Source organism: Pleurodeles waltl, chromosome 6 (assembly GCF_031143425.1).
Source record: "Pleurodeles waltl isolate 20211129_DDA chromosome 6, aPleWal1.hap1.20221129, whole genome shotgun sequence".
Lineage (NCBI taxonomy): Eukaryota > Metazoa > Chordata > Amphibia > Caudata > Salamandridae > Pleurodeles > Pleurodeles waltl.
This window is the reverse complement of record NC_090445.1, coordinates 713,171,128-713,188,418: the sequence shown is the minus strand read 5'-3', so window position 1 is coordinate 713,188,418 and position 17,291 is coordinate 713,171,128. Positions and strand designations below refer to the sequence as shown.

Here is a 17,291-nt window from a genome sequence, read left to right as displayed (position 1 = left end):
GTGTCACAGATGGAACAGGTTTTTCAGTTCTTTCTCCGTACCACCATCACGTGCACCATAAAGTAATCTGAGAATTCAACCAGAAATCTGTGTCCTGAGGGTGTTCTGTTCCACATGATTCTCTTGATTCTTTTAGTGTCTCTGAATTAGTATACTAACTGTAAAATGGTCTGAATAGGTTAGACATAATTGCATTTGGATGCCTTACTGACAAAAGACAACTTTTTTCAGTATATTGGGATCTATGTGAGGATTTTTTATCAACTGATAAGTCCCTGTTATTATGCAATAAGATTGGTGCCAGATTTTCTGTATAATTATTCACACTTGCCACAAAGACTACCATCAGGTACATAATTTGCAGATCTAAACAAAAATATATTTGCAGCCCAAACATTAAACATTACTTTAAACGCTGCACATGCTGTACAGGACAGCTTCTGACATTTTTCATATGTATCTAGATACGTTTCCTCTGTTGCTTGCTCATTCAGGAGCTTAAGATAAGATAATGATTTCCACTTGATAGACTGAGTAAGGTTTAGCTACTGCTAGAAACAAAAACCCTTTTTATGTACAAGTAATTTAAATAGCGTGGACAGATTGCTTCTGTCTCACATTAAAATGTATTGATTTACGGTTCATGTTTACATTAAAGTGTTCTTAGAGCAGCAATTAGTTCAAGAGGGTGCTCATTTATAAAAACCATGTGCATTTCACATCTCCTTTTAATATCTGCAATGCTTAATTTGAGCCAATGGTTTCCAGTACTAGGAAACAGAACTTAATTGGCAACACCAGCACTTATGACAGTTTGCCACATGGTGGTGATGTTTCTCTAATATAGAGATGGGCACAACAGTTGTTTATTAATTCCATATACATTAAAAGTCATTAATACCCGCAGCTCAAGCCATTCTTATAGCTTTAAGAGCCTGAATTATTTGAATTGTTACGCTTGTAGGAGTGTGATAGTTTGTAGTTGGGTTGGTACCAGTGCTGACAGGGGAAGTGAGTGGAGTAAATTACAGTGGGCTGCTGATGCGGGCTCTGGCACTTTTTTTTTCTTTACAAATTAAGCACTGACTGGTGTCTAGAATCTTAACAGGGCTTGTTAGTGGGGAACATACAAAACAATTATAGAATGTGCCATGCTGTTCTGTAAGGTTGTGTCTCGCTGGGATGAGAGGCTTCCAGTGGCTCTGGAGCATGACTAGGGAATGAAACTTAAACTGAAGTTACGTTTTAGGACACAGTGTTGATGCATAAAAGCAAAGAGGACACAAAATATTAAAAGAAGTGTGTAAACATGGGATTTTTTGTGCTGAGTCACATTTTTTTAAATGTTTTTCAAATGCTATTTCACTCCAGCAGGGAGAAAGGTCAGTTTTAATAAAATTGTGTTCTTATGCTCCAATGCAAGAAAAAAAATTCATTGATTGTGAGTTGTATATTGAGGAAAATCTTCTGAACGTGACTAGTCCAGTTCATTAAACAAATTATTTTCAGAAGCAATAAGGATAGCTTTTGTTTCGGTGCATAGCAAAAATGCGATAACAGCTGCGTAGTACTCCACACAAATAGCTTTTCATGCCACATAATTTATATTTTGTCCCATGGTTTAGTCTAGCTTTTGATTGAGCTTGAGTTTGAATGTAGAAAATTTGAATAAATGTTTCCTCAGCTTTGTCTACTGAACTGCCTCCCCTTTGAAGGTGGTCGTGTTCCAGAATCTAGGCGCATATTTATGGGGCATTGGCGTAGGGCAGAGCTGCACGTTTTCTTGCTGAGCTGTCGTATGCCAATGTGAAAGGGCAGGAATGCACCGTATTGGGGAAATATGGTGAATTCCTGACCTTTCCCACTGCACTAGCACACAATTGGCCCCCTACACTATGGTGCAAGGGTGCCTGTGTTTCATGCAGAATTGTTGTTGTACAGGAAGAGACACCTTCCTGCACAAAAACAGTCCCAAGAGGCGTTTTCCTCTTTCTATGTGTGCTGCACTCTGTAGCACACATGGAAAGAGGAAAAAATAAGAAGAAATGAAAATATTTCTCCTTGTAGCGCCTGCTCTGGGGAGGCGTCATGTTTTTGCGCTGCCCCAGGTTAACGTGAGTAAGTAAATCTGGGGCAGCATCAAAATCCATTTGTGTTGAGTGGGAAAAACCACCTCAACGCCCATGGAAGAACGCAGCAAATTGCGCTGCTCTGTCTTACTCCATATCTGAGGCCATGCAAAGCCACGAGTAGCCTCATACATATGGTTGAGAGGCTTGCGCCGCTGGATCGTCATAAAAATGATGCTCGGGCAGCACAAGCCTTTCATAAATATGCTCCCTGGTTTCTAATTGGCACACAGTGCCTAGGGCGCACAGTGACATGATATCAATTCCAATAGCGCAGAGGAGTCTGGCACACATCCGGTATTACACAACGCGACACGCGTCTCCTGACAGAAGTGACTGCTTCACCCGCGCCATCATGACAGGCGGAGCTCCTCCCACGTGCGATGGCTTAATATATAATCCTTAGGAATTATATAAACTGCTCTAAATTCAGCAGTTATCTAGAAGAGTGCAACATTTATGTCAATGTAATTTACTTTTCCAAATGTACCCTGTTTTGGGGGCACTGTGGAGGGTCCCCTTCTTTTATTAAGTGGGTGTCATCTGCCGTCATGCCCGGGGCTCACCAGCACTGCTCGGCGATTGCGCACCTGTGAATACCTCCCCGTGGGGCAACATCCGGTTGAGCTGTGTGGGAGGGGGCACCACTCCCGCTCGTGACTAGTTATGTGCCAGGCGTCTAGGCAATACACCACCGCAGCTGGCATGTTCTCAAGGGTGGAATTTGGGGCCACTGTTTTCCTTGTAATATGACCCACTTGAAAAAGTGCGTCTCGTATGGAGACCAACGTGTGCAGCAGTGCGGCCACCCATTTGCAAAGCCCCCCAAGTATTTATATACGTGCTTACCGGTTTATAGACAGGCTCCTGCCGTCTACCCACTCACGTCAGCTGATTTTACACCTAGCCTAGGCATTTATACGATCGTCTCAACTATGTGCACTGCTCATTCCAAGCATTTACAAATCCATGTAACTAGTGTATCCTACCCCCAAACATTAACACACCATCCATTTAAACATTAGGCCACACACCTAAACACTTACCCAACCATTTTCACAACCTCCCCAAACATGTATAGTCTACACAGGTTAGACACCCATTTCACACATTTGTTGACAGCGCGCAACCAATTATACACTACACCTAGAATTTATACATCCGCGACGCCTACTTATATGCTCATCAATAGCAGTTACTGACCCTCCGCAACCACAACTGCTCAGACGTCCACTACTCCCATGTCATAAAAGTTCTACATTTTCCAATTATAATTATGGACTTATAATTCCCAGCGTGCTTAGTTCTGTTTACTTAAAAAAACGGGACTTGACGGAAAGTTACCGTCGTAGCATGACGCCACAGAGATGCCATATCAACACCTCCAGTGATCAGATTAAAATCACACTCTTCAGTGGGATTCATCATGCCAGTCGTTTACACACCTACACCATTTGCACACAGACTAGTGGTCATATCGCTCCTTATTGCTTGGACCATTATTGCCTTAATTAAAGCAATCGAATTACAATTCCCAAAATGCATGAATTTGTTGAAGGGAAGCCTGACACTGTAAGGTATCTCGCTGGTACAGGGCGAACTGCAACCAGAAGGCCAAGTACCAAGTGCGCACTCAACAAATTAAGACCAAGTACACACTCAAAAGCTAAGGGCAAGTACACACCGAAATGCTATTTACACACCACCTATTGCACCACAACAGCCGCAGGAGTACTTGTTGGGCACACCACGCTCTGCCTGTCAGTACTCTTTAAAGGGCGGGTGCAGTGTGTGGTACACGGGGCTTTGATGAACATTTGTTTCTAGACCCCTCCAGCATCCACAGCCGGACCCCACCCTCGGCAGGCCCCGGCAGGGAGGCTGGGAAGCTCAGGCATGCCAGAGAGCATTCCTGGGAGCCCGGGCCAGCAGCCGCCACTCCGGAGGAGCATGGGAGGAGCCTCCCCGGGACGGGCATCTGTGCGAGGAGCCCGGGCTCCGCAGACACCAGGCCCCGGAGCCCCCCGTCATCCAGGCCTCCGAGACCCCGGCCCTCCCGAGGGCGCCCGGCGATCGCTCCCACCCCGAGGAAGTGTCAGCCGGCTCCCCGCCTCCCGGGTAGGTGGAAACATAACTTGAATCATCGGGTTTGAGCGAACTCGGGACGGGAGAGACTTCTGGGAGGAGACCGGGAGGAGGAGGAGGGCAGAGTTGTGCACGGGATGGGTGGTGTAAGGAGGAGGGAAGGAGAGCACGGTGGGACTTGGGAGGCAGTGCGGTAGGGGTGAAGCGGCGCGAGTACCCTGTCAGTTCTTGTGGCCTCGAGCAGACCTCCCTCCGGGACAGCTGCCCCTGCGCGCGATGCCGAGAAATGAAGGCTGGAAACTCCGATGACTTCAAAGGCTAATCGAAATACACGCCAGTGTGAGTATATGTATTTCTGGTACGCTGCTGTGTGTGAAGGGGCCTGGCTGTGCGATGATGTCAGCGTGTGATTGGCCATGTGTGTGGTAAGCTCTCAAGCTCCCACATACCACGCGTCACAGCTTCAGGCAGCAGTCTTTTTAAACTTACATCGTGATTTTTGGGACTCTAGTTTAGTTTAATTATTGTTACTATCAGCCTCAATTCCAGCCTGGAAAGTGTTGTTCATGAACAGAACGCGTCACCCACGAGACTGGCCAAGTAACTTCTTGGTGTTTAGGATAGTGTCAGCATATGGAAGGCAGTGAGTGTATGCCGGGCAGCTTCAGTATGAGACGGTGAATGTGTGTCACTTTGTGTTTTGACAGTGGTAGTATGTCAGTGCGAGTGCGTGTTCGCTTTTAACACTGTGAGTGCACGAGACAGTGGGGGTTATTACAACTTTGGAGGAGGTGTTAATCCGTCCCAAAAGTGGAGGTAAAGTGACGGATTTACCACCAGCCGTATTACGAGTCCATTATATCCTATGGAACTCGTAATACGGCTGGTGGTATATCCGTCACTTTACCGCCACTTTTGGGACGGAATAACACCTCCTCCAAAGCCGTAATAACCCCCAGTGTCTGTAAAAAAAAAAAAGAGAGACAAGTAGAGAGCATACGACATCTAAAGTGCCTTTGACGCGAGTGTCAGCGGTAGTGCATGACTCTGTGTGTGGCAGTGTGCCCGAGGCAGCACAGTGTCCGCTTTCGACAATGTTAGATGCAGTGCTTAATTTGTGCCGGTGGTTGCAACTGGTGGGCACCGACACTCAGTTTTGAGGGCCCAAAGTTATCATCATCAGACTTTGGCCCAGAGCGACGGACAGGCAGAGAAATGCAAAAAGAAGGAAGAGAAGTGTAGAGAAAGAGTGACAAAGGGAGGAAGAAGGAATTGAAAAAGAATGCAAGAGAGAGACAAAGGCCCTCATTCTGACCTTGGCGGGCGGCGGAGGCCGCCCGCCAAAGTCCCGCCGTCAGGTTACCGTTCCGCGGTCGAAAGACCGCGGCGGTAATTCTGACATTCCCGCTGGGCTGGCGGGCGGCCGCCTTCAGGCCGCCCGCCAGCCCAGCGGGAAAGAGGCTTCCACGATGAAGCCGGCTCGGAATCGAGCCGGCGGAGTGGAAGCTGTGCGACGGGTGCAGTTGCACCCGTCGCGTATTTCACTGTCTGCGCAGCAGACAGTGAAATACATTTAGGGGCCCTCTTACGGGGGCCCCTGCAGTGCCCATGCCAGTGGCATGGGCACTGCAGGGGCCCCCAGGGGCCCCGCGACCCCCCCTACCGCCATCCGGTTCCCGGCGGGCGGACCGCCGGGAACTGGATGGCGGTAGGGGGGGTCGGAATCCCCTCGGCGGCGCAGCTAGCTGCGCCGCCTTGGAGGATTCCAATGGGCGGCGGTACACTGGCGGGAGACCGCCAGTGTTGCCGGTCCGACCGCGGCTTTACCGCCGCGGTCGGAATGCCCATTGGAGCACCGCCGGCCTGTCGGCGGTGCTCCCGCGGTCCTCCAACCCGGCGGTCATGGACCGCCAGGGTTGGAATGACCACCAAAGTGTATGGTGGATATAGAAATGAGGCATCCCTGGCACTCAGAAGTGTCAGAGGCGGACTCCTGAACTTTGGTGTGTGTGCGCATATATTTCTTTTACAGATGGTTATTGCGCGATTGTAATTGTAAGCACATTTAAGTAGCGCTTACTACCTCACGTTGAGGCATTGAAGCACTTTATACTGCTCCTGAACTCAAGGTTATTGGTTAGTCCAGTGTAATTGGTTATTCCTAGTTAATGATTGGGATTAAGGATATGGTTTTCACCGAAGGAGAGCTTTTGATCTTTGATATTGTGGGCAATTTTTAGAAATTAAATCATAGAAGTTAAGTCAAACACGCATGTAACTTTGAGAAGGCTGTGTTCAGAGAGAGAGGAGGCATGCAGAGGATGAAAAAGAAGGGGAGGGCCACGTGAAAGAAAAGGAAGAGGCGACAATCGGAAGTAAAGGTCAGTTTTCATGCTGGATTTAGAAGTCTAGTGGTTGCTTTTTGAGATAGCATGTAATTTGACAAAGCAAGAAGGGAGAAAGAAACAGCATAATTTGTATGCAAAGATAGTGATCATATTAGATACTTTTGATAGGCACTAGAATCAGGCGATCTTTGTGTCTACTGCTAGGCTACAATTAGCAGTTCAGGCTGGACTGTTCCCATAGGAAGCATGATCAAGACTGTTTTGCATATGGCTGGGTCCAAACTGGGGTGGCATAGTGAGTAAAAGAACAATGGATTCACCCCAGATCTGTGATTGGGGGATAGTGTCTGAAAAGTTTCAGCACTCTGTCCATCATCCTTTTGTGTTGCTGAATGTAATCTATCTTAATATATAGCCAGTGTTTTAAATGGAAAAATAGAAGTGCAGGTACTCTGTACCAGAGTACCTGCTTGTTTCTGAGAAGTGCCGGTACTCTCCAATTAAAAGTATTACGTTTTTCTTGAGATGTGCCGGTACTCTCCCTCTCAAAATAAAAAAGTGCCGGTACTCAGTACCGGAGAGTACCGGCCCATTTAAAGCACTGTATATAGCACAAACACTGTTTGCATCCTATTTTAAACAAATCGCGGGGTTCCAAATGAGGCTGTTAGTGCATGTATGCATTTGTGAGATGACGTGTAACATTAATTTCAAATGATGACATGTGCTTGGCTGTGTGTATGACATGAATGCTTATGGTGTGTTAAAGTGTTTTTGTGCGTGACTGTGCCTGTGGCAATGTAAGTGTTTGTGACGGTGCATTCTCTCTTGGGTACGTGACCCATGTTTTAATACTCTGACTGTCCTACTCAACCCTACTGCACACACTTGGGAAACACAGCTGGCTATTTCAGGCCCTGTCTTTCGGCCTACTTATGTTAGTAGTGACTGAACTGGAGTTTACACCTTTCTCTACAGGGCAGAGGGGAGAAGGGTGGGCTTTATAGTTATTCATTTACCTTTTTATTTTATTTTTAACAAATATGAATACTCCGAGACAAGCTTTTTGAAAAATGACATAAAGGAACCCGACCAGCCAGTGAAATATACAAACTCCAATACATTTATTTCCAAGCAGATATAAACTCGACAAAGTAATTCAGAAGGCAAACAGTATACATTCAAGAAGTGATATAGCTGTGTGCATTTAGTATATACAGTGAACTGCCTGGGTAGCAGTTTACAAGTATTTTGACCTATATCGTTTAAAGAACAGAAAAGGAAAACCTTTTTAAAAAAAGTTAGTCCTGCTAGAGGGTTCAGTCCATTTCTGCTGAAGAAGTCCACGGAAACCCAACCTCCTGGCGTGTGGCGTGAGGTGGTTTCTCCGTAGAAAGAGTATTCGGGCTTCTTGCTTTGTCATCTTTCCACAGCCTTGACAGTTAGTAGCATCTGCTGGCTGGTGATTTAGCTGTGAAATTAGGGTGTGAGCACCTCGCTGCCATGAACCCGACTCTAAGGGCCTCGGGACGAGTTAACTGGAAAAGGAGGCTGTTCAAGCACAGTGGAAACTCTGATGCTGCCAAATCTGGTAATTACTATGTGCAGTATTGCCATACATTTACGAGTAGTGAGAAATACCTACAGAAAACGCCTATCTGGGTTTTCACATTGAATAGGCTACCCGCATTCAGGAAAAAACCTCTAATTTATAGCCAAATTGGGTTTTGCGAGTACCTTGTAAACGGAGAATGGTCGTCTTTGTCCCTTTCACGTTTCTTTTGTGTAGAATGCGATGAAAGGCAATCAAACTATGAGTGGACTCTCTTTCTAGAGGGGACAATGTTGAATATCTGTTTGCAACCGGACACCAGTCGAATTCCTAGGACGACAGTCAGAGGTTGGTCAACTAACAAAATGCCTCCGTCTTCTCTAAGTGAATCTGAATGCCACAAGGGCATTTGGCCAACTGGCATTCATGTTATGTTTATGCTTGGCATCGTAGACAGTGCGTATAATGCAAGTAGAGTCAATTATCTTATTCTAAGGACAGAAACTACAATAGTGGGTACCAAATATTCACAAGTCAGTTCAAGCCTGCATTCTTAGGAAGAGATGGGTCAACGTAACTAAGATTACGAACACAGGGACAGGTTTTGTAGTACAGGGGATTATGGCCTATTCCGAATTGAATCACCATTCTTTAGGACCAACCCATCACTACAATACTATATCACCTGATGGCTCTTAATTGCCATTGGAAATGGTGATAAAACACTGAAAAATAACATAACAGCTGCTTTGGTTTGCCTCCTGCTTGAGTCTTGAAGAAGAGAAGTAAGTTATCTGCTAGACACCCGTGATGTTGACAATGCAGATCCAACACAAGCAATCTGTTTTCCACAGTTTTAGTATGGGTGACATTGTCAATGTATGTGGCATTGTCCATATGTAGACTGATGTCTGGGATGATGTAAGTATGTGCAACATTTACAATAAGTACAGGCAAGTATAAGTACAGGCAAGTGTAAGTGTGCATCATTATGCATTTGTAGAACAGGGTTTGTGCGCCTGACAGAAGTGTTTGTCAGTGTCTGTCTTTCTGTCTTTTCGATGATTGTGTGTGCAGCAGTATGAACATGTCTGACTATTAGACAATTCACTTCTAATGAAACTAAAAGTTTTGTCTTCTTGCTCTCTTGATCGAGAATTTCTTGGCCTGGATTTTTGCTCTCTTTTCAGCCTGTTTGCTGCTGCTGAATCCGAGTACCTCTGGAAAGATAATGTTTTTCCTTCGTAAATTATGACACCCACTCTTGAGCACCATGGTAGTTTAAATGGGCTGTAGTTATCTCACCTGTTCTCTCATTAGCACTTTTTCTATGTTATTCCGCAGCCTTCCTTGCTCTTGATTCTTATCCTGCCTCTCCGCTATGAGCAGTAGGATACATGGAGCTGGAGGTCAAGATCAAAGTTGCTCTGTTTACTATTTAGGTTTCCTGCAAAGCAATGAAAACGTCGCCTCCTCTGTTCTAAAAGATTTGCATTGACTTCCTGTCAAGAAGCACACACTGTGCCTTGTACACAAAGAACCATCAACAACTCAGATTCTGCCTGCTTGAGATCCAATTTGAGCCTTATTTTCCCATTTGTTCCTTGTACTACTCTTCGACCAAGCTAGTTGAGACCACCGTATCAACAAGATCTGCTTTGAGGGTTGCTCTTTCTCTTATTGTGAACCAGACTCTGGGGTGGGGTTCCCACTGGTCTTAAGTTTAAGATCCTCACCCCCACCCACCCATATTCAGAGAAAAAAGGGAAAACTCACCAGTTCAAACTCCTGTGTCTTGACATCATACAGTCATTTCTTCGCTTTTCTGCCCCTCCCCCTTTTTCACTTCCTAGTGCAAGGACGCCAATACTTTGGGTATTTGTCTTTGTTACTGAATTAGACTATGGTGGTATGCTTGTCTGGGTTTGGGGATAATGTCCTGGTTGATGTATGCATGATCACAGTGGGTCAGTACAGAAGGTTCCCCCTAAGAACTCGTTTTTCCTGTGTTTAATTTGAGCCCGTGGTTGCTGGTGGGGGTCACCGGCACTTTATTTCCTCTTTGGGTTTTTCCTGAGAGGAAGTGAGGGAAAACACACAAACGGGAATAGAGACAGAAAAAGTCTTAAAGGGATAACGCAGGAACCTGAAAGAGTGAGCCAAAGGGGCAGGGAGTTTGTGGTAGTAGACTAAAGAGACATGAGGTAAATTTAAGACTAAACAGCCTTGGTTTTTGGCACATTTATATTTATTTGCCACAGTCGCAGGCTTCTGAGCAGCGGCCTGGGCATTGGCACCCGTTCTTTTAAAAATTGAGCACTGAATTTCTCCATGTGCCCCGAGCTGTAGCTTTTGAATAAACAATCTAGCAGAGGCCTTGTGGGTGTGGGTCCCAGCCTTGTAAGACTGGCTAGAGGGCTTTGGCAAGGCTTTCCTCTGATTGGTTATCCTCCACTGTCATTCTAAAACTTTGTTTTTTTCAAGTCCTATATTCATACACTCATGGTGCAGTGCGGAAGCCCAGCCTGCGCCTGCAGCTTAAAAGAACAATCATGACCATAAGGCTAAACTGACTATCCTGGTTGCCTTGTCATTTATCATTTCAACCAAAGCTCCTGGGGCTATTTTTTTTATGTACTGGGAACTTGTTTTGCTCCATAGGGAATGTAACTCTTTCTCCTACCTGACATGCAGGGGTACCGAACACTGTACTAGCTAGGAGTTCACTTTCATACTGCCATTCAGCACAGTAACACTTCCTTGGTATGCTGTATAGATTTAACTGTAGTACTAGAGCACATGTAGGTTCATAAATATGTTTTACAAAAAGGTTTCAGGGGCTCTGACTAACTGCTGACTCACCGGTATTCTGCCTTCTTTTCGCCACTTCCCAGCGAAAGTAAATCTTCTGCTTTCTCGGTCAGCTTACACGCAGAGCAAGTCATAAAATACATAAAAAAGAGATTTTAAAAACAAGAAATGTTCCAGGATAAAATGCTTGGGTTTGTTAGAGAAAGTGCAGTAAATAAATGGAGTAAACTTGCATGGCTATGAGACATGTAACTATGCATTGCAACCACTCATACCTACATTAAGAATCTAGACAGCAGCCCGAGAGTAAAGTATACTTGCCAAAGACTTTAAATTATATCTAACCTTGGTGCTGGACACTGTCAAAAGAACACTGTAGAAGGTAATGACTGTTTCCTGATTTGGAGACTCTCAGACTTTACATGACTTGTAAGAAGTGCACCCCTTAAATAAGATTGATATAATTTACATAATAAATACTGCACAAAATTGAGTACCTTTCCAGTTGTTGTTCAGTGCACCAAAATTTCCCCCCAAAATGTTACTTTTTAAAAACAATAATTCTTTGTGGCTGTCCCTAGTGTGTATGAAGCTCATTTACACTAGCGGTCCTCAACATTGTGAACAGGTGCAGCACCAAGACCAGAGTCAAAATGGTGCATACCTGTGGGCAAACCCTTCTCAAGCTTATAGGTTTGCAACTCCATTTGTAATGTGTTGCCACTCAATGGAAACTGAATAATCAACACATTCCACCATTTTTTAAGTTAGTCCACAGTGTTAATTTGTTTTGGTCCACAGAAATCATAGGTAGAGCCTCTAATTGGTCTTGCTGCATTGCGGAACACAGATTAGTTTTCAACCATGCAAATTTGAAAAGTAAGCAAATGGCCCACTAGCCCTGGAACAGAAGTATATTCCTTTCTAGGCAGCGATCCAGGTTATCAAACAAAATGCCGCCACACACAGGACTTTACGAGCCAGTGGCTAAAAAGTGTTTACCCATTGCCCCATGCATGATCTTCTACACCCAGCTAGGGCAAGCAATAGACAAACCCTTCTGCATTGTGGTAATCTGTGAACTCCCAGGTAACAAAATATCTGGGACGGGCTTTAACCTGGTGTAATAATCACCCGATAGGCCTATCAGCATTTACATATGCTTGTTACAAAAATAATGAAAGATGCATACTGCCTTTGTTAGTTTTAATTCTGAGCAGATCTAACATATGGTGCCTGAGAGAACTTTTTTTAATGAACCAATCATGTCTGTACCATTTTTATCATTGGTTTATCACCACACCGGACTCAGACCATTTGTATTGAACAGAGGCTTTACCACAAGGCAACCTTATGGCATGCAGTCAAATAATTATGATTATGTACACAGTTATGTTTAGCAAAACAATATACAACCCCTTTATAAAGGGCCTAGCAATGATTATCATAGTGCAAATCTTGTACCTCCCAGGTTTGTCAGAGGAGGTAGCCAGTGCCAAATATGCTTGCCTAATATGGTAATCTTTAAGATCGAAGGCAATGAAATAATGCAACCAATGCAGTAATCTGAGACAGTTCCAAGAAGTGAAAAATGTCGCTGTAACCTGTTGGCTTGAACATGCATGTGATATGCACAATAAATACATAAGTCCTTCAACATGTATTTTAAGCTTTCACAACAAATCAAATCTATTGCACCAGACAGAACCTTCCCAAAGAATCAATGAGGCCTTGACCATTGGCTCCTCACTATGTTTAACTCTGGCCTACCACATTGATCATACTTTTTCCACAAAACAACCATCAGGCCTACCATCATAAAATTGAAAATAAGTGAAAATTGTAATTTGCAAGTGGGTTAATAGGGATCAGCATAATACACATCTTCAACCTGGAGTTTCTCAGAGGGATTAACCAGCTAAAACACTTTGCCTTTTTTAGTAATCGGTGATATTCCATGCAACATAGTACCTTGTACAGGCTTTTAATAGGATATTCACTTTCCCTCCTGGAAGCCCACCTTACTACTTTTGTCAAAACCTTTCATGATGAATAGATCAAGCATATAGCATGGGTGAGAACAGAATATTGTATCAGTCCCAGTCTTCTGTCTTAACACGGTCTTTCCCCTCACTCCAATCCTCTGCATAAGTGTACGGTTGTTGTACGGGGAAACCCACATGCATCACTTCCAGACAGTTCCTTAACAGAGGAAGGATCAGAGCAAGCCATGGAGCAAGTGATTCTCCCTGCTTTCCAAAGCTCCCTGACCCACAATTAGCATGTCGGTTTCAACATGACCTCATGGGGTGAAGAGTAGTGGGCCTGTCCTGGCCCTGGGAAGTGCGTTTAAGAAGTTAATAATAACCCCCTCCTATCCACACCCTAAGCCATAATATAAACTGGGAAATAGAGATGCCCTGCTTCCCCACAAACCAGAGTGGATAAACTGATTTACACGTCCCTGGGGCAAAGTTTGAGGAAGCAGCAGCCTCTCAATCCCGACAAGTTTGTGCAAGCTGCACGAGTAGATGAATAGCCTTACAAATATGAATTTATTTTGTCGGCCCAGGGAAGCTGATCTGATGGCAACCATACCTACTACCGGCGTTGAGCCAGATAGTTACAGTATGAAAATATAAGCTGGTTCTTTAGGCAGATTAAACTATGATGATGATAGATCATTTTGGAAAAGTGGGCAGAAGAAGCACCATTTACCGACCCGTCCAATGGCAACCTCACGCATACAAGCCTGGAAACGAATTCTAGGAGCTGTGGGCTTGGGAAATTTTTTTGGAAGGGCTAAGAAGGGCCCAACATTAAAAGGTAGGGCCAACTTCTTGCAAGATGAAGGTCAGGGCTTTGAAGAGGAATATAGCTGGACCCCTCTGGATACAGCTTATTGCTTCTGTGGCCATCTCCTGTGCAGAGGAAACTATCACCACATTGACCAAGTTTATGGAGGTGGGAAAAGTGCCTTCCCAGAAGCCATGGGACCCAATCAAAGCTAGTTTATTGAGGAAGCCGAAACAAGGAAAGTCATGGGAGTGTTTCCATCCAAGTAGATGTATGTGCAACATTGCTTTCTCAGCTTAAATGAGGCAGTGGCACCCTTCTACATGCCGCCTCAGACTTGCATCACATTCTGAACAGGTGCAGCACGGGCTGCAGGTGCTGCTCCCTATGGGCAACCAAGCCCTTACATATTAATATAAGTAGAATTTAAAAAAATGGATCCACCTTGGAGCAAGAACGCTCGGGTAAGATCCATAAATGTTAAGTTTAGAGACAGACAGACGTGAGGGGGAAGGAAAAAGAGAATCATGGTGGAGGAGGGGAGCAGGGACAAGCCAGAGCTGCTCGTTGCGGACAGACAGGAGGCATTCTCGGACGGAAGAAGAGCACGGAAAGCTGCGGTAGAAGACGGTCGTGCATATGAGAAAACAACAAGGGCAAGATGATTACGGGAACAGAAGGGAGACGAGCCCCGCAGAGGCTTGAGAACTGCGGCACAAACACAGGAAGCGGCGCGCAGCAGAATCATCCTTTCCTCTCGGGGCTGCCAGTTGTATCCGAGTCAAGTGCGAGAGGGCTGTGGAAAGTTCCTGCCGGAGAGGGCTGCTCGCCTTACATGGCCGTGCAGCGCGAGGACAGGGCCGCGGCCCGCTGCTTATCTCGCTGCAGGGCTGGGCAGCAGTGTCGTCATGGTTACCCTGCGCTTCCCCTGCTGCGCCGCCGCGGTTGTGACGTCACTTGGCACGTGCTTCATGACGCGGGGGCCAGCCTAGGGAGTTGGAGAGGGTCACCTTATCATTCACCAGGGGAGAAGCTTAAGTTGCCTGTCCCTGCTATGGGCGATGGGGGCAGGTGCAGTCACTGCTGCACCCTCTGTAGGGCTGGGGAGGAATAGCCAGATCCCAGGGTTTCCTTTTATAACTGGGGAGCGCTGGGAGCAGACCCTGGTGTATTCTTCAGATCTGGGGCAGAAGCCCCCGCCGCCCTTCTCTCCCACAGTGCCAAGGGGCAGACTCTGTGGGCTTCTTGCAGTGCTATTGGAGGGCTTTAGAGGGCAATGCCTACAGTCCCTAATGTGCTCCCGCGCTGCATTCTGTGCCGTCAGTATGCTGTCACTGGTGTACTCACTGCATGTGAATAAAAATATGTCTTGCAGCCCCTGCATATCTGTGGAATCGAAAGCTGGGCTGTGGTCTTCACTGGTCTCCCTGCGCAGCTGGGCTAGGGGCCCTTACACTGCTAGTGTACTCCCTGCTGGGCTGGGGGCGGAAGAAGTGGGGACATGGAGTCCCTTCTACACTCCCTGCAAGGCTAGGACAGTTTGCACGTAGTCCCTGGTGTACTTTCCTCAGTGCGGGGAGAGAATTTTCCGAAATCCCCCTCACGGTACTCCTTTATAATTTCGCGCACACTCTGCAAAACGTGCATGTACACGAGCCAGAAATACTTTATTGGTGTGACTCATTCCATGTCAGAGAGGTGTTGCCAGTGTAAACATGCGGGACACGTAAACCAGTCCAAATATTACAACAGAGGCCCCTTTCCGGCCTGTGTTGTGGGTAGTGTTTTATGAGCTGTATCTCATCTGGTGACGTACTGGTGTTTTTCTTTCTCCCATATCCGGTAGTTCCCGGCCCAGAAGCTATTCTCTCTACTCATGTGTGTTTTTTGTTAATGTCTTTGTATGTGGACAGTGTAGGTCAGCACTGTTGGCTGATTGTTTTTTTTTTTTGGCGTCCCTTGTTTTCTGATGGATGTTATGTAATGCACATTTGTAGATCATATTATCACCCCGCAGGGTATCCTAGCACTGAAAAGTTGTGAGCCTCTGTTTCTGTTTCCAGTTTATAGATTCTGTCTACATTTAGTAAACGTGTGCTTGTGGTTTTCAGTTGAAAGTTTAATGCACATGATACACAGAATTGTAGCTGATTGTATATCCGTGAGTGTATCTATTATCAAGCAGTGTTTTGCCCCACATTGGTCTCAATGTCTCCCAGTAGGCATTATATTGATTCAGGTGTGTCTCCCAGTAGACTCTGTATTGCCACAGATGTGTTCCCAAGTAGGCACTATATTGCCAAGAGACACATTTCCAGTAAACCAGTGATCATCATACATTTTAATACCGTGCCCTCCACTGTAAAAATATTTAATGTGGGCCAGGGCTGGCTTTATGGTGGTGCAAACGTTGCCACTGCACTGGGTGCTGAGCTTGGGAAGGGGGGAGGAGAGGCAGATAGGAATTGGTCGCTGTGTTTTGAAATATCTTAAGGTTTTAAAAGTGCCTGCTGTAGAGTTTCTTGTGTGTCCAGCAATTTTCAGGCAGCAAAAAAAATGTCAAGCTATCTTTGGTGAGTAATGTACCTGCCGGAGAGAGATCAGAGTTTTGTCTAATTGCAGTTTTGACACCTATTAAAGTAGTGCAGAGGTTTAACATGCCTGCTGCAAAGAATGTGTGCCATGCAGATTATAGAATTGTATTTTATGTAGCTCGCTCAGTTGGTTACTGCTTTTGTGAGAGACATCCTTTTGCTACTTGCAGTTTATAAATTACAATCCTAATATAGCACAGTGAACTATGAACTGTCATCAAAGAGTTGCTTGCAAACCGCAAGATATAGGTTAGAATGTTATATTTGTTCCTCAGTTTTTCATTATCCTAATGCTGCTAAAAAGGGTTGTTCGGGTAGAAGTGAATTCATGTTAAAGTAAACCCCAACCACCGTGTTGCGTTTTAAATCCTGAGTTTGTGCTTCTCCAAACCAAGCACCTTTAAAGTACATGGCCTAGCAATGTGAATGGCAAGTGACTCCTACACCTTGTAGTTCTCTTTGTCGTGTATAACATTTCCAGTACACTGATTTGCACAGTTGTATAATTTGTGTGATATAAAGCGCTCTGACACCATACACTGGTGTGAGTAGTGCTATAAAACAAATGAAATACATATGGGAGAGGGGCTGTGGGGAGGTAAGAGGCATTCTTGAAGGGGGTAGTCAGGCAATCAATGAAGGAGATCTTGGGGGTGGGGGCAACAAAGCTTGTTGCACCGGACACTACCATTACTAAAGCCTTCCCTGTCTGGAAGCATCCCCTCTCTCCCTCCCCAGAATGACAATCGATTTGTTAAAATTCGTCTTCAAAATTAACTGAGTTATGCCTTTTTAAAAAGGCAATCAAGTACATGGTTGCCAACATGTTATTGTCAGGCTGGTTGGCTGCCATTCTGTTGTGTTAATGATACAGCATTGTTTTCATGAATGATGCTCCTCTTGGACAGCACCCGGCCGAACACCCCTCCCCCCCATCCCCCAGATGCATTCAGTCCACTCCCACAGGGACCTGCTG

The 17,291-nt window shown here is 45.4% G+C and overlaps 1 protein-coding gene across 7 annotated transcripts in view; it reads left to right on the top strand.

The window, feature by feature from the left end:
• The window catches only part of TACC2 (transforming acidic coiled-coil containing protein 2), a 343,330-nt gene that overhangs the window by 101,290 nt on the left and 224,749 nt on the right, over positions 1 to 17,291 (top strand). The window lies entirely within an intron of this gene.